This window comes from Pseudorca crassidens, chromosome 7 (assembly GCF_039906515.1).
Source record: "Pseudorca crassidens isolate mPseCra1 chromosome 7, mPseCra1.hap1, whole genome shotgun sequence".
Classification (NCBI taxonomy): Eukaryota; Metazoa; Chordata; class Mammalia; order Artiodactyla; family Delphinidae; genus Pseudorca; species Pseudorca crassidens.
The window spans coordinates 31,134,691-31,151,761 of NC_090302.1; the positions used below are offsets into that span (position 1 = coordinate 31,134,691).

Here is a 17,071-nt window from a genome sequence, read left to right on the forward strand (position 1 = left end):
ATCTCCTAAAATAGATCCTAATTTTGTGACCCACCAGGTCCACAAGTCCTGTGGACTTTTATCTCCTAAAATAGATCCTCATTTTGTCCCTTATTTTCCACTGCATTTTTTATAGCTTAAGACCTCATCATCTGTCATAAATATAACAGATGTTGCAGTAGACTTCCTGCTCCATTCCCAATCTATCTTCCATTCACACTCCAGAGTGATATTTCTGAACATAAACCCATCACATTAATCCCCTGCCTAAAACCAATTCATTGATTTTGTATCATTTACTGGGGGGAAAAAAACACCATATTCTATATCATGGCTCACAAGGATCTCCATGATCTGATCCATTGGGAACCCTCTAGCCTCAGCCCCTGCTCCCACATCATATTTTATTCTCAAAATCCCAAACCACTTTTGGTTCCCCAAACACACCAAGCTATTCTGTGTTATGCCTTTGCTTATGCTGTGCTCTCTTACAGAAAGACTTTCCCCACCTACCTCCACCTGTCATTCTAGAGAATTCCTAACCAGCTTTAAAAAAAAAAAAAAAAAAAAGCTTACAGCACTGGGTATTCCCAGTTGGTCTCCTATCCAAATACTAGCCAAGCCCGACCCTGCTTAGCTTCTAAGATCAGATGAGAAGCAGCACATTCAGGGTGGTATAGCTATAGACCTAATCAGCGTTTAAAACAGACCTCACAGGTCATCTTCCACCTCCATTCTCCTCTAGTAGCTTCTGCTCCTAGTGTAGCTATTGTTTCTTGCCCATCTTTATTCCCTGGACACTCATTGCTGCATTTTCCAGGATGCACGGTAATTATTTGTACAGATGTCTGTCTAGTCATATAGACAATGAGTGCCTTCAGACGTAAAACACATACACACCGTCTAGATATATCTACTCGGATGGTACTCAAACTCATTCAGATACTCCATGTGTCCTCATATTTATACATGCTTATTCAGATGTTTTTGCAAACATACTGAGGTTCACTTATGTTCCTCACACATCATTCCAATGTTACATGGGCTTGTATAGCTTTCACAGTGTTTGCTCAGGGGATACGTATGTCCCTTAAATGTTACCTGTGTTCACTTAGATCTGCCATGTGCCCATGTAGCTGTTAATCAGCTCACTGAAATGCCACACATAGGTATCACTCATACTTGAAACAGTAGTTCTCAAAATGTGGTTCCCGGACCAGCAGCACCAGGATCATCTGAACGCATATTCTTGGGCCCAACCCCAGACCCTCTGATTCAGAAACTCTGGGGAAGAGTTCCCAGCAATGTGTGCTTAACAAGTCCTGTAGGTGATTCTGGCACAAGCTCAAGTTTGAGACCCACCAACTGAGATGTTACACATCCTCATTCATATGTTCTACTAACACAGGTGACACACACGTTCACTAAAATGTTACACATGTTAGTTGTTTTAAAAACAGATTCATTTAGATAGTAAATAGCTCAAACATTACACACTGATATTCAGATCGTGCTCATGCTTATTCAGAAAGTCACACCTGAGACATCACAAACCCTCATCAGACACTACACATGCTCACTGAGATGATACACGTGTTTGCTGTGTTGTTAAAAATGCTTACCTAAATCTTACATATGTTAAACTATTCACTTTGATCTTCCACACTCACGTGTTTATTTAGATGCCACCTACCCTTTTTCAGATAATACATCAATACATGTTCACTCAGACCTTACACATGTTCATACATGTTTCACAACGCACACAGATGTTTCACAAGCCCATTCTGATATTAAAGGTGCTTATTCAGATCACATGTGCTCACTTTCACGTCCATGGGACCATTCAGTTGTATGCTCACTCATTCAGAAACTGCCTTGCCCACCCCATATGCACTGCTAACCAACCCCTGCTACAGATGAAGGGTTATATTCTGCTCTGGCCATTTCCCATCTTGAGGATGGTATCTTCTTTAGAAAGGTGCCCCTTGCCTTGGTCTCCTATGGCACCTGCCCCCTCTCCTGACGCTGTTGCTGTGTCTCTCCCTTTGTAGACTCTCCTGGCTCATCAGCTTCCTCACAGTTTCTGTGATCTCAGGGTGGCTCAAGCTCACCATCGTTAACACGGAATTCATACCTGTTCCCCACACTCAAATACCCTCACCTACTTGGGGAAAGTTGCTCCAGCAACTGTCAGCCTTTCACTGGGTTTGAATGTGCTTTTAACCACATCTTCTGTCACCTTTGGCAACCCCCAGTTATATACCTACAAGGCTTTCCGAGTTCAGAGAAGCTTTTGATTGGTTCCACTTCATAATTTTATCATTGCCTTGGCCACAATCAATAAGAGAGGCTTATGCAGTGACACTAGATCAACATCCAAAACAGGGAGTATTCATTGAGCACTTAGCATGAACTCAACCTCCTTTAGTGGCCCAGAAACACTTCTGTGCTTGTCCCAAGTGTTTCTTCCTCCAATTTACAGAGTAAAAGCTATTTTATGTTTGGAATCAGAATGTTACTAATTTGAATCTTGGTTCTACCACTTACTGGCTATGTGATCTTGAGAAAGTCATTTAATGACTAAGTCCCTTGGAATAGTGACTAAGTCAGAAGTTTAGTCCCACTGATTGAGGCACCTGAGGAATAGAGGACGAGGGAATATTGAAGTTAGAAAACTGGGTACAAGGGGATAATTCTAGGATGGACAGTTTCAAGGTCTGAGAAAGGAATAGAGAGCTTGATAAACATGGATTATAGGGTCACTGTTCAGATACCACACTCTGAGTCAGATGAGCTGCAAAGCCACTGACAGCATGGCTTGGAACTTGTAGTCACTGCTTGGGCCTGACACTACCACTCGTTGGGGAGGAGGACTGGGGCTTCTTGAAGCTTCCTGCCTTAAGAGCAGATTGTTTCTAGAACTGAGATAGACTGAAGCATGCAGGGATGTCACTAGTGAGCTGAGAAAAGTAGAAGCAAGGAAATGGGGGTCCAAATTGGTGACAGAAGGGCTGCTAGCGTGGGTTTCACATTTCTGTGACATTTAAGTCATAAGGCAGTGCATATTAACCAAAAAGGCCGCCAGGCTGTACCCATTCACTCCTTAAATAGGTAACATGTACAGAGTGCTTAGAACAGTGCCTGATCCAGAATAAGGACCACATAAGTGTTTTCTAGTGTGATGGTATTTATGAATTAACTCAACAAATATACAGTATGCACCTGCTATGTTTCAGCTGTTAGGGATAGACAAAATAAAACCATAACCCCTTACCTCAAGAGAGAAATAATCTGTTAATGACCTAATTTAAAGAAACATAGAAACAAAAGGCAGGAATGTCCAATTCTGCCTGGGTCTGGTGAGGCAGGGGTGTCGCAGGGAGCATCTCTGATGTGTTTGCATGGACTCTTGGGTAGTCAGCAAGAAGACGGAGAAAGTAGGGTATTCAGACAGAACACCAGCAAGTGCAAAGGTAATACATTCAAGGAAATGGAGGGAGCCAAAGGAACTATACAGAGAATGGGGAAAGGTCAGGCAACAGAGGAAGGTTAGAACCAAATCACAAATGGCCTTGAATGTCTTGATAAGAGATTAGGCCTAAATCTGTAGGCAGTAGGGAGCTACTGAAGGTTTTTTTTTTTTTTTTTTTTTTTTGTGGTATGCGGGCCTCTCACTGCTGTGGCCTCTCCCGTTGCGGAGCACAGGCTCCGAACGCGCAGGCTCAGCGGCCATGGCTCACGGGTCCAGCCGCTCCGCAGCACGTGGGATGTTCCCGGACCGGGGCACGAGCCCGTGTCCCCTGCATCGTTAGGCGGACTCTCAACCACTGCGCCACCGGGGAGGCCCCTGAAGGTTTTTGAGCAGGAGAATGACTTGAGTTGATTTATGTTTTAGAAACATCTTTCTTGCTACAGTGTGAACGATATCAGGAGGAAGGCAAGGCAGGAAGAAGGGAGCCCTGCTAGAATATTCTGGCTGCAATTCAGATGGAAGATGATGATGATCTGGATAAAGTAGTAGCAAGAAGGATGGAGATGGGAGGACAAACACCAAAGAGAGTTAAGAGGTAGGAAAAAAAATGACAAGATTTGATGATCACTTGAGCAGGGGGCTGGAAAGAAAGGAAATATGTCCTTATCACACTCACGGAAAAACCGTAGTTTTAAGTAAAGTATCCCAGTGCCGCTGGGAACTGATCTGCGCTGATATCTGGCACTTGTTCAGGGCCACCCCCTCGGTAAAAGATCTAGGAACCCTGACAATGATTCACAGATTCCAATCCTTCATGCACTCTAGAGCCTTGACTGCTTCTTCTGGGATGCTACAGCAGCATAGCTGACCTAATGAAAAGAGACAGTCACAAGACCCATTTCAGTTAGCCAAGAAGATGGAAGCACCCACCACAGCAACGCACTTACATGTCAGATGAGTCGATGAATGGAAATTCTAAAGTTAAAGCAGAAGGACCCAGGATCAAATACAAAATTGATCAGTGACGATGGTATATTTTCTGAATGTATCCAAACAGACAAGAAACTCATTACATGACTTCTGGGTGGACAGAAGCTTGACATTCTGAAATTTCAAAGCTCTATTATAGCTGCCATTACCAAAATATTCAGTTTAAAATGTCAGGGCTACATATGAAGTGGGCACTCAATTGAGTGAATAAATGAATGAATGGATTTCTCTGATATATTAAATCTAGCTTTCAAGATTTCCTGGTGATTACATTATCAGTCACATTTTCCACATGGCTTTGGTGACAGCATATTAATAACTGAGAGTGTTAATTAATGGATCAGTATTAACTTGAAGGGAAGTTTTAGTAGGATTCCCAGGTTTCTATACATAGCTCAATCCTGTTCAACATTTTCATCCACAGTTTGGATGAAAGCACAACTGTCACTCTTATCAAAATAACCCACAGCTGGGGATGTCCCTCTCTCCTTCCTTCCCTGTCCACTGTGATGATCAGGGTAGGTCTGATCTTTAAGAGAAAAATGAGAACTAGAGATCGCCTTGTTGCTTTATATTATTTGGGAAATGAAGTAGGGAAAGGGAGGAGGGAAGGGAAGTGCAGAGGGAAACAAAAGGACAAGGGGAAGAGGAAACAGGAGAAAGGAAGGAAAGAAAGAAAATAGAAAAGGAGAGGAGGGAATGGGGAGCAAGGGAAGAGGAAAGGAAAAATGGGAAGAAGGAAGTAAGGGTGGGAGAAGGAAGGAGGTAGGGAAAGAAGTAAGAGAAGAGCCACCAAACACAAACAGAATGGCAATGGTTGAAAGGAACAGAACCTAGACAAGAGTCTTGGGCAACGGAAGAGAGTCCCTAATACCTGCCTTTAAAAATATGAAGGGAGTCACGTAGAAGAGAGAATAACTTTATCATTTATTGCTGCAGAGGGCTGAAATGGGATAAATGGGAGGAATTTAAGAAGATGGTTGTTGGTTTGGTAAATGGAGAGTTTTCAAACAATCAGAACTGTTGAAAAATATAACAAATTGAAATGTCATGAGCTGCCAGCAACGGAGAAAGTTCATAAGTTATCAGCCCAAGCCTCAGGCTGGGGGAATGAACTTCTGCCTGGTATGGAGATTGGTCCAGACAACCTCACGAGTCTTATATAGCTATTCTAATGTAGACAAAGAAACACTTTGTGCTCACGTGTTTATGATAAGTTGCCCTAGCTAGCACAGTGAAGAGTAGAGAAAAGGAGTAAGGGAGAGAAAAAGGGAGAAACTCAGAGGATAAAAGGATTCATTCATTGCTTTTTTTTATCCAACAAATATTTATTGGTGGCTGAATGGGAATAAAAATGATAAGTCAAAATAGATAGTTCCTGTTCTTATGGAACCTAGTCTGTTAGTGAGACGAACATTAATTAAATATCCCCTCTAATGAATGCATAAATACTGAGATAATTGCTCTAACATAAGTGTTTTTGAAGAATATATAACAAGAGAGCTTGACTGGGAAAGGGGATGGGGTGTGTCTTAGTCAGCTCAGACTGCTGTAAACCATAACAAAATACCATAGACTGAGGGGCTTAATACCATAGACAACAGACATTTTCTCACAGTTCTGGAGGCTGGGAGTCCAAGATCAAAGTACCAGCCAATTCAGCGTCTGATGAAGACCCTCTTCCTGGGTGCAGATGGCTGCCTACTCACTGTGTCTTCATATGAAGAGAGAAAGACAGCTCTAGTCTCTTCCTCTTCTCATAAGGACACTAATCCCATCATGGGGCCCACGCTTATGACCTCATCAAAACCTAATTACCGCCCAAAGGCCCGATCTCCACAGTTTAATGTTTCAACATATGAATGGGGAGGCTGCACAAACATTTAGTCTATAAAAGGGGGACAGTCAAGAAAAATTTCCCCGAAGAAGTGATCCCTGGGCTGAGATCTGCAGGAGAGGTATGGGCACAGGAATTCATTCCAGGGAGAAGGTATAACATAGGCAATGTTCCTACAGCATGATGGAGAAGGCGCCCTTGGCAGCACTGAGAGGCCAGTGTGCATGGATCACAGAAAGGAAGAGTGAGAGACAGGCAGGATGAATTTCAAGAGGTAGGCAGGGCTGAACCAAGCAAGGCCACTTTATTTGATAAAGGACCATACTGATTTTTTTCTCTAACTCAACAAATTTATATCGAGAATTTAATATATGTCAGGTACCAGCTAGGCACTAAAAATACACCAGGGATGATAAGCAAGACAGATATGATGCTTACAATGCAAAAATAGTAAGTGCTGATATAGGGAAGTAGGGACACATAACTTCCGGAGGATGGGGAATAGCAAAAGACTTCCTAAAGGAAGGGATATTTTAAGTGAGTCCTGAAAGAGAAATAAAGTAGACTTTAGCAAAGTGAAAACTGAAACACACCTTATTGCAGTTTTAAGGAGCAGGTATGCAGGCCTGGAGGGAAGAGAGAGTACCTTGCGTTGGAAGAAGATGACAGAAGTTCAGAAGTAGCTAAAATAAAAGGTACAAGGAGATACTAGCAAGAGATGGTGGTGAGGTTGTAAGCAAGGGATATATCGTGAAGGGACACATACTCCATGTTAAGAAGTATAGCCCACATCCTGAGGGAAAGGGTCGTGTAGAATGGATTGGGAAAGAGAAAGCCAAACACTGGGAGGCCAGTTAGGAAACTATTAGCATAATTGAGGTGACAGTTGATGAGATCTGAATTATTTTGGAGACAAATGAGGAAAAGGGAATTGGATGGGATTGAGACATATTTAGGAGGCAGAAGTTATTAGACCTAGTGTTTGATTATCTAAGTAAGGTGTGGTAGGCAGTATCACAGCCCCCCAAAGATGTCCCTGGAACCTATGAATATGTTAGGCTATATGGCAAAGGGGAATTGAGGTTGCAGATAGAATGAGGCTGCTAATCAGATGACCTTAAACCTGGAGATTATCCTAGATTATCCTGGTAGGTCCAGTGGAATCACAAGGGTCCTTAAAGTGGAAGAGGGGGCAGAAGAAAGAGAACCAGAGATGGCAGTGTGAGGACTGACCTTGCTGGCTTTGAAGATGGAGGAAGGAGGCCACGAGCCAAAAAATAGTGGTAGCCTCTAGATGCTGGAAAAAGCAAGGAAATAGATTCTCCCACAGAGTCTTCAGAAGAAATGCTGGCCTGCCGACATCTTGATTTTAGCTCAGTGAGAGTCATTTTGGTCTTCTGACCTCCAGAACTGTAAGATACTAAATTTGTATGATTTAAGCACTAAATTTGTGGTAATTTATTATAGCAGCAATATGAAACTAACACAGTGACAGAGAGGAAAGATCCAGGATGATGCCAAGATTCTGTCTTTACAACATTGTGGAATGGTGCTTCCACTAGGGAACATAGGAAGAGGAGGAAGAGGTTAAGGAGATAAATGTTGATTCACTTTTGAACACACTGATTGTGGGGTTTCTGCAATACTGATGCCAGGTAAATGTGTCAGTCTGGAGAATCAAAAAAGAGTTCTAGATTAGAGATACAGATTTTAGAGTCATTAACATATGTGGTAACTTACCTGCCAAGTACAGGTGATCATCTAGGGAGAGAGAGCAAACTTTTTTTAAAAAAGGAAGAGGAAGAAGAAATGGACCTGTATGCAGAAAATTATAACACACTGATGAAAGAAATTAAAGATGATACAAATAGATGGAGAGAGATACCATGTTCTTGGATTGGAAGAATCAATGTTGTGAAAATGACTATACTACCCAAAGCAATCTACGGATTCAATGCAATCCCTATCAAACTACCACTGGCATTTTTCACGGAACTAGAACAAAAATTTCACAATTTGTATGGAAACACAAAAGACCCTGAATAGCCAAAGCAATCTTGAGAAAGAAAAACGGAGCTGGAGGAATCAGGCTCCCTGACTTCAGACTATACTACAAAGCTACAGTAATCAAGACAGTATGGTACTGGCACAAAAACAGAAATATAGATCAATGGAACAGGATAGAAAGCCCAGAGATAAACCCACGCACATATGGTCACCTTATTTTTGATAAAGGAGGCAAGAATATACAATGGAGAAAAGACAGCCTCTTCAATAAGTGGTGCTGGGAAAACTGGATAGCTACATGTAAGACTATGAAATTAGAAAACTCCCTAAACACCATACACAAAAATAAACTCAAAATGGATTAAAGACCTAAATGTAAGGCCAGACACTATAAAACTCTCAGAGGAAAACATAGTCAGAACACTCTTTGACATAAATCACAGCAAGATCCTTTTTGACCCACCTCCTAGAGAAATGGAAATAAAAACAATAATAAACAAATGGGACCTAATGAAACTTAAAAGCTTTTGCACAGCAAAGGAAACCATAAACAAGACAAAAAGCTAGCCCTCAGAATGGGAGAAAATAGTTTCAAATGAAGCAACTGACAAAGGATTAATCTCCAAAATTTACAAGCAGCTCATGCAGCTCAATAACAAAAAAACAAACAACCCAATCCAAACATGGGCAGAAGACCTAAGTAGACATTTCTCCAAAGAAGATATACAGATTGCTAACAAACACATGAAAGAATGCTCAACATCATTAATCATTAGAGAAATGCAAATCAAAACTACAATGAGGTATCATCTCACACCAGTCAGAATGGCCATCATCAAAAAATCTAGAAACAATAAATGCTGGAGAGGGTGTGGAGAAAAGAGAACACTCTTGCACTGCTGGTGGGAATGTGAATTGGTACAGCCACTATGGAGAACAGTATGGAGGTTCCTTAAATAACTAAAAATAGAACAACCATATGACCCAGCAATCCCACTACTGGGCATATACCCTGAGAAAACCATAATTCAAAAAGAGTCACGTACCACAATGTTCATTGCAGCTCTACTGACAATAGGCAGGACACGGAAGCAACCTAAGTGTCCATCGACAGATGAATGGATAAAGAAGATGTGGCACATATATACAATGGAATATTACTCAGCCATAAAAAGAAAGGAATTTGAGTTATTTGTAGTGAGGTGGATGGACCTAGAGTCTGGCATACAGAGTAAAGTAAGTCAGAAAGAGAAAAACAAATGCCATATGCTAACACATATATATGGAATCTAAAAAAAAAAGGTTCTGATGAACCTAGGAGCAGGACAGGAATAAAGACACAGATGTAGAGAATGGACTTGAGGACATGGGGAGTGGGAAGGGTAAGCTGGGACGAAGTGAGAGAGTGGCATGGATATATATACACTACCAACTGTTAACTAGATAGCTAGTGGGAAGCAGCTGCATAGCACAGGGAGATCAGCTCCTCGGTGCTTTGTGACCACCTAGAGGGGTGGCATAGGGAGGGTGGGAGGGAGACGCAAGAGGGAGGAGATATGGGGATAAGTATATGTATTGCTGATTCACTTTGTTATATAGCAGAAACTAACACACCATTGTAAAGCAATTATACTCCAATAAAGATGTTTAAAAAAAAGTGGACAGGGCTTCCCTGGTGGTGCAGTGGTTGAGAGTCCGCCTGCCGATGCAGGGGACACGGGTTTGTGCCCCGGTCTGGGGAGATCCCACATGCCGCGGAGTGGTTGGGCCCGTGAGCCATGGCCGCTGAGCCTACGCGTCCAGAGCCTGTGCTCTGCAACGGGAGAGGCCACAACATTGAGAGGCCCACGTACTGGAAAAAAAAAAATGGACAAAGAATCTAAATAGATATCTTTACAAAGAAGATATATAAATGGCCAATAAGCACATAAAAAGACGCTCAATGTTATTAGCCATGAGGGAAATACAAATAAAAACCACAATGAGATATATCTTCATAACCATTAGGATATGTACAGTCAAAAAACATTTAATAAAACAAGTGTTCGTGAGGATACAGCAAAACTGGAACCTTTATACTTTGCCAGTGGGAATGTAATATGGTGTGGCTACTTTGTATAACAGTTTGCATTTCCCCAACATGTTAAATATAAAGTTTCCACATGACCCAACAATTCCATTCTTAGGTATATATGCAAGAGAAATGAAAACATACATCTACACAAAAAGTTGTACATGAATGTTCACAGCACTGTTATTCATAAAATAGCCAAAAAGTGGAAACAATTCAAATGTCCATCAGCTGATGAATGGAAAAATAAAATGTGGTATATCCCTACAATGGGCTATTATTTGGCAATAAAGACACGAATTATTCATATATCTACAACATAGATGGTCCTTGAAAACACTATGCCAAGTGGAAGAAGCCAATCACAAAAGGCACATATTATATGAATCCATTTATGTGCAATGTCCAGAATAGGCAAATCTAATGAGACAGAAACCAGATTAGTGGTTTCCTAGGGCTGGGAGTGGGACCGTTGAGAGAGAAATGAGGGGTAACTGCTAATGGGGACAGGATTTCTTTTGGGGTTGGAGATAATGTTCTACAATATATTGTCATTGTGGCTGCACAACTCTGTGAATACACTAGAAGCCACTGAATTATATATCTTCAATGGTGAATTGTTTAACACATGAATTACATCTCAATAAAGCTGTTTTGTTTGTTTGTTTTTTTAAACATAGCTGGCAAGAGAAAGCATGCAAGATGTTCACAGAATATGTTCAGGATGTGTTATATGTTCCCTGATACTAAGAAGGTAGCAATACCCTTAGAGTTCAGATCCAGATGAAGATGAAGCCAGTATAGCCATCCTGGTCCACCTCCAATGAGAGCAGAGGTCCCCTAAGAAGCCAGGGTAAGTTCTGAGACAATCTAAAGAAGTGAGTCCACTGTACAGACTGCCCCAGTACCTCCAGCTTCACGTCCTCCTTTTGAAAACTAGTCCCAGCTTCCCCTCCTTTAAGAGCCCTGTCTTTGACCTACTGAGAAACACCAGAATCCATTTTCCAACAGCTTTCAGGCAAAAGCTCATTAATTATGGCTTCGGCTTCAGTTCCAAATAGGAACTGAATTTTTTTTCTTATCAAATTTTTTCCCCCAATTCCCTTAGTATCCTTTTGTCTTCTAATTTTGACTCCAGCTGTTTGGTTTTGAGTACCCGTGTCTCTATGTTTAGGCTTACGAGTATAGATGGCCCCAGCTGGCTGTGTGCTCTCTGGATGGATGCAATACTCCCATCTTTGACTTTCTACCTCCTTCGTCTCCCTTACTGGGTTCACAGGCAGCCCTGTGAATTAATCAAGTCACTTTTAGTTACAAGTGGCAGAAACCCCTTAAACTAGGTCTGGCTAAAAGAGAAAGAGGAATATCTTGGAAGGATATTCTAGAGTATCATTTTCTATAACTGAAGAAATCATTGAACAACTCACAGGAAAGGTACCACTGGGCCTTAGGGTAACTGGAACTGGGGATACGAATGCCATCTGGACCTTCCATTATCTCATCTCTTGTCTCTGCTTCTCTCTGCAAGCCTACTCCATTCTCGCTACAGTGGCATCCTTCAAAGCACAGCATGGCCGTCAGTAGTTCCTAAACCTCCATACCAAAATTTCCATATCACAGAGGTAAAGGTCTTATGTTTTAATTTTAATATGAAAAATCACAGAGAAAATATGCTATTGGTCAAGAAATTAGCATATAGCTAGTCCATGAGTTGCAAAATAATGCCAGACTTAATCCAGCCCAGAGAGGGGTTCTGGTCACATGGCAGGAATTTTTGTTGTTAATGCCGTTTAATTGCAACATCTCCAGTTGGCCTCAGTCCTTGCCATCCTCATTGGTGTCATGCTGCATGGCTGCCCCTGAAAGAATTTGAGTTTGTAGCCGAGTTTGGGCTGAACTTCTTAAGGACAAACATTGTGCCATTTTCATTTCCCTATGCTCAGTCCCCAGCCCAAACCCTGCACACAGTATCCCAAAGAAATCCTCAAATCAAAAATTGAGCTGAATTGTATAGAGGAGCATTGCAAAGTGAACTGCCGTCTTTTGCATCAGGAAAAAATGACTCCCTCAGGGAGATAATTAAGATGGCAGAGTAAGAAAATGTATAGCTCATGTCCTCCCGTGAACACATCAAAAATACATCTACATGTGGAACAATTCTCACTGAAAACTAACTGGACCGTATGGAAGCAACCCAAGGATCCTACAACAGACAAATGGCCAAAGAAGATGTGGTATACGTATCAATGGAACATTACTCGGCCATAGAAAAGAATGAAATTCTGCCATCTGCAGCAAGGTGGATGGACCTAGAGAATATTATGCTTAGTGAAGTAAGTCAGACAGAAAAAGATAAGTGCCATATGGTATCACTTATATGTGGAATCTAAAAAACAAAACAAATGAATGTAGATAGCAAAAAAGAAACAGACTCACAGATATAGGAAACAAACTAGTGGTTACCAGTGGGGAGAGGGAAGGGGGGAGGGGTGAGATGGGGTATGGGATTAAGAGATACAAACTACTATGTATAAGACAGATAAGCAACAAGGATATATTGGACAGCACAGGGAATTACAGCCATCATGTTGTAACAACTTTTAGTGGCATATAACCTGTAAAAATACTGAATCGCCATGCTGTACACCTGAAACTAATACAATATTGTAAATCAACTATATTTCAATTCAAAAAAATGACTCCTGTGAAGCTCTGATTTTCCACATTTTTCTTTATTAACAGAAGTCAGACACTTTATTTTCTTCCCTGTAAACTTGGTATGATAATAATACCAACCTCATAGAGTATTGTGTTGATTAAAGAAAATAAAGTAAGTAGAATGTTTGGTTCTGGGCCTGCACAGGGTAGCATTTAATAAAATAAGTCATTAACACTGTCCTTATTTTCATCATCGTCATCATTACAGCCATTCCGCTTTCACTGTTTCACTGCCCCATCCACGTGGATCAAGTGACATATGACAACGTTTTAATCCTTCTCTCCCATGGTAGGAATTGTCACTGTGTACTTTACTGCACACAGCATCCCAACCCACCCAGATCCCAAAATTTAGGAAAGAGAAGAGGCCCTAGTAAGTCCCAAAGGCATAGCACAGACCGCGTTGCTCCAAGAACTGGAACCACCTGAACATTTCTCACAGATTTTCGCTGTTTCAACAGTCTCCAGGCATCCCATACAGGAAGCTCTGAGTCAAAGTCCCCTTGTGTACAAAGCTTAGAATGGGCTTCATTATTGGCACTGTAGAGACTCCTTTAAAACCGCTATTCAGGGCAAATACAATTTATCTTCTATGTTCCACAGTTATTAGATCTACAGATTGAGGGACAGTAAAACTGCATCCTCCTTACGGACCAACTGTAAAGATTAATTAGGTGATATCAGCCAAGCGGAGTTCTCCTGAGAAGTACAAATAAATGTACTCCCTCTTGCTATTATGAGGCTTGGAGATATTTTTTCTCTCTGTTATTTAAGATAATGAATCTGATCATTAATAAGTAAACAGATGAAGGGCTAAAGCTTATATTCAATATGGCAAGGACTAGACATTGTATTCAATAGGGCATTCCTCAATCAAACCATCTCCTTTAAAAAAGACAACAGAATCTGTATTAAGATGCTGCCTGGTGGGCAATCAGCCGTCTTAAGGGGCCACTTCTTCAGAATGTGGACGCAGCTTCCAATACCATTTTGAGTCCATCTTTTATTAAAGATCTAACTTGAGGAGGCAATTGATTTTTGTTAGTCCCTAGAGTGAATGCTTAAAGGAGGCTTCATTGTATTTATTTTAAGAGGTTCCTGCTCCTTTATGAAATGCATTTGATTTGATACACAGGAAAAAGAAAAGCCTTCATTTACTAAGTGTTATTCTTTCCACAGTCAATTTTGCATAACTTTAAGTATTTTAATGCAGGAAACCCAGTTCTGAATCACGGATCCTTTGAATCCTGTTTATTTTTCAAGCTCACTTTTTTTTTTTTTAATACTCTCTCCAACTCCGAAAATGTATCAGCTAGAAGGTTCGGATAATTTTCCACATTTTCTACTTTGTACAACTACTCATATGAATATTTGGACATTTTAAAATATTTTAGTTAGGGACTTCCCTGGTGGCGCAGCGGTTAAGAATCCACCTGCCAGGGCTTCCCTGGTGGCGCAGTGGTTGAGAGTCCGCCTGCCAATACAGGGGACACGGGTTCGTGCCCTGGTCCGGGAGGATCCCACATGCCGCGGAGCGGCTGGGCCTGTGAGCCATGGCCGCTGAGCCTGCGCGTCCAGAGCCTGTGCTCCGCAATGGGAGAGGCCACAACAGTGAGAGGCCCGCGTACCGCAAAAAAAAAAAATCCACCTGCCAGTTCAGGGGACACGGGTTCGAGCCCTGGTCGGGGAAGATCACACATGCCATGGAGCAACTAAGCCCGTGTGCCACAGCTACTGAGCCTGCACTCTAGAGCCTACAAGCCACAACTACTGAGCCTGCGTGCCATAACTACTGAAGCCCGCGTGCCTAGAGCCCGTGCTCCACAACAAGAGTAGCCACCGCAATGAGAAGCCTGCGCACCACAATGAAGAGTGGCCCCCACTCCCCGCAACTAGAGAAAGCCCACGCGCAGCAACAAAGACCCAACGCAGCCAAAAATAAATAAATATATAAATTTTAAAAAATTTTAGTTAAAAACAATATATTTAAGGCTTTTTATTGCTCTACTGGGATTCTCTCAACAGTATCAATGTTCACTGCCTGCTGAAGTTGGACACAGGTAAGGAAGAAGCGTTCTTGTAAATGGGACTTTGAAATAGTATGATTTACTGAGCTTTTTCTTGGGGCCTAACAAGGATGTCTGGTGTGTGATAAGATAAATTCTAGGTAGAACTAGTGGACATTCGATAAAGCAAGATTGATTTTCTAGTCTGTGCTGTGGACCCACATTTATGCAGATCTTCCACTAGATTCTACAGGAGGAGTAGGCTGAGCTCACTGGCCTTTGCTCACCCCCAAGTCACTGCTAAAATGCCTTTTCCCACTTCTCCCCTAATGATGATTCCAGTCTTTCTTTGAATAGTAATAACAGCAATAATAATCATGGCAATGACAGGAGCTGTTTACTTATATTTGCTCATTTAATCTTCACAGCAGTCCTTGGAAGAGCACAGACATCATTCTTATTTTACAAATAAGGAAGCTGGGGTTTAGAGAGACTAACTAGCTTGGTCAAAGTCACTCACACACATCTGGACCCAGGTCTGTCTCACTCCAAAGCCCATACTCTACTCCTGTGCAACACTGCCTTTAGAAATGTGGGATTAGAAAATCCTGGGCAAATAAATAAGCATTGTATCAGTGTTGTCCCGCAAATTCAAAACCCAGAAAAGGCAAGGAGGGGCCAAGCTTCCAGTACAACGTAGTAAATGACACCTTTATTTTCTTTATTTTGACTCTGCAGCCAAACATAAATCCAACCCAATTTCATGGCAGGGCTAGGATAGCTTTCTCCCTGCAGCATTGGTTTCACACTATACAGTGACACACGCACCTAAAGGGAACTTCACATGGGTGAACCATGCTCCGTAATCCCTTTCTTGGAAAAACGAAAGCTTTCCTGCTCACGGCGACACCCCAACCCTCAAAGTAAAACAGACAAAAAATCACCAGAAAATATCCCGATGAAATTATGTCTGTAAGTAACATGAAGGATAACAGAAAAGAAAAATAAAAGGCAGAGCAGGTAAACCGAAAGACCCTGCGAAAGTAGAGAGGTAATCAGCTATTACTTCTCAAACAATAAACTGGAGAATATATTATTAATGAGCAGGTCGTATGTGGCATTTTTCATAGCAGCTGCTACATCCCCCTCCTCCCCTCTACCATCCTCACTAAGTCACTGCCCATCTGGCAGCAGCTATGCCCACCACTCTCAAAAATGATGCCCAGGCACTAACTGGATGTAAGTAACTTGATCTCAGGGACAACTCTGCAATATCCAAACATGCATCAATAAGAACATTGTATTTGGTTAAAATTGCAGATATTTCTTAATCCAGACAAAGAGAAGAGCGTGCTTGCTTCTGTGCTAATTGCTGTGCCTCACAAAGGAATGCCAGCCAAGTTAAGATCCATGCTTTTGCTCCTAGTTCTTTGTCAACTCAGCTACTCACAAGCTTCAGAGGATTCCCCTGATAACCGACTTCAACATCCCACACAGTCAGATTTTATTATCTAATCTCCATTCCTCTTTCTGAAATTTAAATACATCCCTGCTCATCTTATCTTAAGCAGAAATAGAATTGGACCATGTCCATAGGTAACACAGAGGGAAAAAAACTTTTTAATCTAAATCCATTGTATCTATTTCTGCTTTCTAACTGGGGAGTGTGGGGATAAAGGTGCCATAATTCATATAACTCTCCACTCCTCCCAATCCAGTTCAGAGACTAGAGGGGAAGGAAATAAGTTTGAAAGCACTTCTGATTTTAAATGGTGAATTAAACACATGCATTTAATTCTGCTCCCTCTCAAATCCCATAAAATCTCAAGTAAAGAATTTTTTTTTTTTTTTTTTTTTTGCGGTACGCGGGCCTCTCACTGTTGTGGCCTCTCCCGTTGCGGAGCACAGGCTCCGGATGCGCAGGCTCAGCGGCCATGGCTCACGGGCCCAGCCGCTCCGTGGCATGTGGGATCTTCCCGGACCGGGGC

General features: G+C 41.8%; 1 protein-coding gene and 1 pseudogene across 2 annotated transcripts in view; both read right to left on the minus strand.

The window, feature by feature from the left end:
• PLPPR1 (phospholipid phosphatase related 1) overlaps positions 1-17,071 on the minus strand; it is a 457,833-nt gene that overhangs the window by 200,046 nt on the left and 240,716 nt on the right. The window lies entirely within an intron of this gene.
• LOC137228433 (5S ribosomal RNA) lies at positions 549-667 on the minus strand (annotated as a pseudogene).